General features: G+C 36.1%; 1 long non-coding RNA gene across 2 annotated transcripts; it reads right to left on the reverse strand.

Annotated features, from left to right (window-relative positions):
• LOC125279234 lies at window positions 1–5,449 on the reverse strand. 2 transcript variants are annotated; one of them, XR_007187355.1, is made up of 7 exons: window positions 4,800–5,449; window positions 2,771–2,826; window positions 2,409–2,517; window positions 1,821–1,920; window positions 1,549–1,702; window positions 405–481; window positions 1–137 (listed from the first exon to the last, which is right to left on the reverse strand). It is a non-coding gene; the product is annotated as an uncharacterized LOC125279234 (long non-coding RNA). The 2 variants fall into 2 exon arrangements; XR_007187356.1 differs by lacking the exon at window positions 4,800–5,449 and adding an exon at window positions 2,915–2,971.
• Between the last annotated feature and the right edge of the window lie 1,211 nt (window positions 5,450–6,660).

Here is a 6,660-nt window from a genome sequence, read left to right on the forward strand (position 1 = left end):
GTCCTCACTCTACTCTGTGATTAACTGGCCATCCAACGTGAACAAAATGTGGTCATACTGCATGAGATGATCCTCCCGCAGGCTTTAGGCACTATCTTAGGTGTTGGGATGATAGGAGGGCTGGTCTGAGCATGGCCCTAGAGAAGAGGGGATAATAGCATTAACCATCTTCACATATTTATTTGAAAGGCAAACCTTATAAGCTAAATTAATTTCAACTACTGTCATATACAACTGCTCAAATACTTTTGACCATTATACCATTAACTGAAAATGAATGTAATTTTCTCTTCACATTGAGAGAATAATTTGTGTATTATCATTTGTATAGCAAAATGTGCAATAAGTGTCGTGCTTTGATTAGATTGTGCTTCACACACTGTAGTCAACTGTTCATGGCTCACCTCAATGTCAAACAGCAACCCCAGGTCCACCTTGAACAGTGCAGGCAAGAGGAGAATAGCTGCTTCTAACTGTAGGCCTTTAAACAAAATAACAACATTAGGTTAACATAACATGGGGGATGATTTTACCCAATACTTTTTTGTTTTGTTTTTTAAACATTCATTACTGTGTGTAAAGCCCAAAGTATACTTCGTATTTTATGCGTATGCTTTTTCTGAACTCAAAACAAATTAAGATATTTTTGATGAAGTCTGAGAGGTTCCTGTCCCTCCAATGATGAGGGTGAGTAATTAATGACAGAATTTTCATTTTTGGGTAAACTAATCCTTTAAAGGTGATTACCCTTGCACAAATCAAAGCAATTCTCAAACAACACAACTGGATATTCATACAACTACACATTTGTACGAGACGAGCTGCAGGATTCTGGATGAAATGAGAATCATGATTTTTTGGTTGCAAATAGAGATCGCAATTCTCCCACGATTCTAAATAGACAACTAAAAATAACATTTAATTTACTAGTTCTAGCAAAATATTAATTGCTGGACTCTAATTGCTGGAAAATGTTTAATTTTAATGAATTATTTTTAAAAAATGGTTTTGAATATATTAATAGCTCATTAATAAATACTTGTTTCACTACTAGATGAATCAGGGTTTAACCTTAACGAATCTATTGAATGAATGATTCAATGACAACGTCACTGGTTGCCACCTAGTGGCTTAACAAGGTCATTTATATACAACAGTTATTTGAAGCACCAAGTTAGTTTCGATTTGCTCTATTTTGATCGCTATCTAATGTCCAGTGATTATATCCTAACTGTAAACTTTTATCTTATTACTTCTGTGATAATTTTAATATTTGTAAAAGAAATCAAATAACCAAATCCTTGAATAACTACAGTGTGGTTCAAAACTGCTGTCTCTGGATCAGTGGCAGCATGAACACCAAATGTTCCGGTAGGATTTTTGTCAAAGGTTTAATAGACGCAGGCGAATTGCTGTCATTAATAAAGTAGGATGGGTGTTTGAATCGAGATTGCGATCTTTTTACGATAAATTGTGCAGCTCTAACATACACATACAAAGTAAATCAAAGGGGTTTCGGACAAGCCAGGTTGATGATGTATATCATACCTAGAAGCAGGGCACAAGCTGATGTAACTTAAGTAAGTTGATTCAAATCTTTAACTCCCTCAATGTCAGCAGATGGTTCATGAAGTTCTCCCCCTCCTTCCAAATAATGAACATCGCCATGGTGAGCTGCTCCTCAATCATCTGTCGGGTTATCCTAAAATAGTGAACATAAAAAAAAATAAAAAATTTGGTCACCTTTTGCTAGCATAACTACAAAATACACAAATTTAGACTTATTTTTCTGAAAATAAACCAAAATAGAATATTCTTACGTTCAACTCAGAAAGTACTCCTTGATGAGGTCTTCAGGACTTTCTATCAGGAAAAAGATAAGGGCCTTCAGGACACACTTCTCAGGTGAATGTTTTCAGTCTGTGATAAAGCAATTGTTATTATTTTTCTTATTTAAAAAAAAAAAGCAAAATAATCTGTAATAGGGAATCAATTTTTTGCAGATATGCAATAGCAAAGGACAAGAAAATATAAAAATAATTCGTATTAATGACTGGCCAAATTTGCAATTAATATATTTATGGACAATACCAGCAACACTTGTGGCGTTGAGGGATCCAAAAAAAATTAAAAAAAGGAGCTAAAAAAAATCAATTCTTTATTTTTCCAATGCGTTTCAGCACACAGGCCTTCGTCAGTGCTAAAATACTACAGATTTGCAATTAAGAAATGCATCTGAATCAGTCATTGGTTTCATTTAAAATTATGAATTTATAATACATAATTATAAGTCTGAAAATAAAACATGCATCAATTAATAAATTAGCTTTATACCCCAATATATTTAATCATTCTTGATTAAAGGGATATTTCACCGAAAAATGAAAGCTAGCTGTTAATTTACTTACCATCAGGCCATCCAAGTTGACTTTTTTTTATTTCTTCAGTAGAACAGTAAATATTTTTAGCTGGAACTGTGATCTTCTGTGATTAATGTAATGTCAATGGTTACTGTCACTGTGAGAATAAAAAAAAAAAAAATACAAAATTAATACAAAACAACAAGAAAAAAAAGTCACATGCATTTGAGATGGCATAAGAGGGAGTTGATGAATGTTTTGGAATGGATAATTCTTAGTCTAAAGTTTGTTAATGAGGATAACATTCAAGTCAATAGACAGCATTAGATGGATTTTATTCAAACATGTCCAACATTGGTAATTCATATTATCTATTAACAATTATAGCCGTTTTTATAGAAATTACTTACCATGTAAAGTTATTGCAAAGTGTCCTTAGTCGTCAAACATTGAAGAGTTTTAGATCCTAAAAGGGGGAGGGGAATCAGTGTTTATAAATGAAAAAAACTTGTTTGCTGCAGACAGTGCAAGTAATTAATTAGTTGTGTAAATACCATAGACTGTAAAAAAATATGGACGTAGTGTCCGTGACGTCACCCATAGAGTTCTGAACAGCAGTTTTGACGTGTAAATGAGGCCGTGGCCATCTTAGCTGCGCGTCACCGCACGTCACTCCCGGATAACTGAAAATGGGCAAAGAGGTGGGGAGGTGGTTTGAGCTGATGTGACTGGTTGCTGAAACCACGCCCGCCTAGCTCGACGTGACCATGTTAGCAGCAAAGGAGCTATCTATCTATCTTAGATACTAAAATATTAATGAAGATAAGTTTTATCATCAGAACGTTCTAAAGGTTTAACGTTACTGTCAATCTACGGTGTTTCTTTAAGATATAGATCCTCCAACACCAGTAGTGTTGGGTGTGCAAATAACAACATGGAAAATCAAAATGGGACTTCATACCTTTATAATGAAATAGAGATCGCAAGATGAATCCGATCTGTGGCACCTGGGTAAAATATGAGTGTCCATTGCAAAACAAAAAAACATTTCACATTTCTTCTGAATGATCTGCTCTCTGTCATCGTTCTTCAAGAAAGGATGCAATCTGAGCAGCCTTTATGTTGTAAAACTGTATACGATCGTATCTAACAAACAAATGTGCCTGTGTCCAAAGTATATTATTTTCAAAATAGTGCAGCAGCTTTAGTTATAATATCCAAGCAGTGCTGTCAGAGTTGTATATCCTCCTGGTATTGTCATTGTAGTAAATCTCACAATCAAAACTTTCAGCCAATGCCACGATCCAACAACGTGTGTTCTGTGACTCTTCCCCATGCATACACATCTACACAGACACACATCAGTCTCGAATATTATGCAGCAAGCCATATTTTATAATTGTATAAAATAATAGAGAAAAAAAAGCACAAAAACGGCTGAGATGCCAAATTCAGCGGCAGCTGAGGTAACATGACGGCTCACAGAAAGCAGCGCAATCTACCTGTCACTCAAGTGACCACGCCCTTAATTATGCAGAACTTTAAGGCTTAATATAATTTAAACGGATAAGTTATAAAAAAATTCACCCCCCTCAGAGTTGTCATGAAGGGCAAAAATGGCAGTATAGACCAAAACCACAATTTGAACCAACTTGTAAACATGTTTTTTTCTGCTATAAACTTGGCCAATTTAACATGGGACTCTATGAGATTCTGCTCTCTTTTGGAGCCTGTCCCTAGCGGCCAGTCGATGAATCGCAGTTTAAGTTACTTCCGTATTGGCTTCACGAGAGAAAGGGGGAGGTTGCCGCTTGGTAAATACGCAACCATTTCATTCTACTAAAAAAAACAGGATAAAAAAAACACCTCGCGCTAGTCAAATGAAATAAGCCTTAAGTATGTCTTTACTCACAGACTTTCTTCGTCATTTTGGTCGAACAAATAGATCAATAAATTAGAGCTAACGTGAAAAAGACAAATAAAAGAACTGACAAACATTAATTTAAAAACCTAAACTCAATAATTGTAATGCGAGGATCCCCTCAGCCTCGACTCGAGCGTCTCTCCCGCTCCCCACGCACTTCCTGCCCGCAGCATTTCAAATAGTACACGCTACATACACGGTAGAGACGTTTCTTTTAAAAATTATTTAGAGACATACTTACATGGTCCAAACTGAATACATTTCTTTAGAATAAAACGAGTAAATTCAACATCTTGTATAGAATAGAAAAGTTGAAATCGTAACTAACCGAATTTTTGAATTTGCGCGGCCTGCAGTAACGTTATACTGCAGGCCGCGCAAATTAAAAAATTCGTATAGATACGATTTCGTTAGTATTCATGTTCACAAACAATGTTAATTAACTCATAAACAGCTAAAACACATGTTCAACCTTTGCATTATCGAGTATATTAATTAAAACATTTCCAACCTACCTTAATTCATCCGAGTCCAGGGGAAATTAATGGCGGTCATGACGTCAGAAAAAAAAACGTCTGTCACGGGGTCCTTAAAGAGAAATTATCCTTTGGCTGAAAGTGAGATATTTGAGTAGTTGAGTGTACAATATTGAGAGCAATTCGCAGAAAGAAGAACTAATTAGACTCAAATAGTTATAGCAATCCAACTTACAACATTCACTTTTACAGAGGGCTTGGGGACAAAAAGGTTGAGAACCAGGTTATGTTTAGAAAATATACTGTAATTTAATGTTGTTTTTAATGCTTTCCCCACCTAAACTAAGAGAATAAGAGAGTTAGAGAACCTTTAAAGAACTATACAGAGGCTTAACGGGTTCTTTTTATGGCAGTGGTGCTATATAGCACCTTAACCACAGCAAGGAACTGCTGAAGAACCATACAGGGGCTTTACAGGTTCTTTATAAGGTAGTGGTGCTATATAGCACCTTAACCACCCCAAAGAACCGCTGAAGAACCAATCTTTTTTAGAGTGTAGTTAAATTCCATAACATGCCAATTACATGTGATACCAATTTCACGTGTTCGCACATACATAAGTTCTTGCATAATTTTTTTCGTTAATTCTTAGTTTTTGCCTTGATAATAGAAAATATGAGCTAGGCATCATGTATGACAGTCAAAAATGAGATATGAGCTACAAAATGACCAGATCCTGCCATTAGCTATATAGAAGACATATCTTGTATGTATAGGGCTTATATGTGGATATGAAGAAGCAATACAGGAGACCTGTATTTCCTGTATATGCACATATATGCACCTCAATTTTGCCTATATGTGGCATATATACGCATATATGCAGCATATATACGCATATATGCAGCATATATATATTATCATATAGGTGCATATATGCAGCATATATGTGCATATACACTGCATATAGGTTTCATATATGCGCATATATCCACATATAGATTCTTTCCATGTGGGATATCCATTGTTGTTACACTACGGCTGGCAACAGTAGTTTTAATTAAACTATTAGCGTAAGAGTGATTGGGTTGAATCACCAATTGTTAGTGGAATTTATTTTCCATTGTTGTTACACTACAGCTGGCAACAGTAGTTTTAATAAACTATTAACGTGAGGATTGGGTTTAATCACCAGATGTTAGTGGAATGTCGGTTCCATTGTTGTGACACTACGGCTGGCAACAGTAGCTTTGATTAGCTATTAACTAGGGTGGTTGGAAGTGCAGTACTGATCACACTGTACTTCGGATCACGGCAGCGTAAACTAGTTCGTGAAAAAAAAAAAAATCTTTTAATATTTGATATTGATGAAAATAATTTCAATTGTTATTGCATGTTGATATATTGTGACATAAAAGAAGGGTTCTAGGGGCGACCCGAATTCAGTTTGGCGACAGCTGGACTAATTTGGCGAGAGCCCAAAATTAGCTGAAAACACCTAAACAAAAGAAGTTGATATAGAGACGATCAGGATGAAAAGTCTTGTGTGAGCCTAACATAGGACCATCACCCACGTCACAATACGACACATGTACGACAATTGAGGTTGGTGTCACGATCACATCTGTTCCTGTCACATCCCGGACTACATTTCCCATGATCCTCCATTGCTTATCACCTGCACTCACTTCACAATCACTCCACACTAATCACCACACCCAGCTGCCACACATTACCTGGACTATAAAAGACTCATACACACACCACCTCACAGCGAAGTCTTGTTGTCTCTGTGTACAATTCCAAGCGTTTATATCTTGTCTGCCTGTCTGTTTCCCGTCTACGATCCTGTGCTGCCTGTCCTGACCTTTGCTTTGTATACTGACCTGTGATTGATATC

The sequence above is a fragment of the Megalobrama amblycephala genome, linkage group LG12, assembly GCF_018812025.1.
Source record: "Megalobrama amblycephala isolate DHTTF-2021 linkage group LG12, ASM1881202v1, whole genome shotgun sequence".
Classification (NCBI taxonomy): Eukaryota; Metazoa; Chordata; class Actinopteri; order Cypriniformes; family Xenocyprididae; genus Megalobrama; species Megalobrama amblycephala.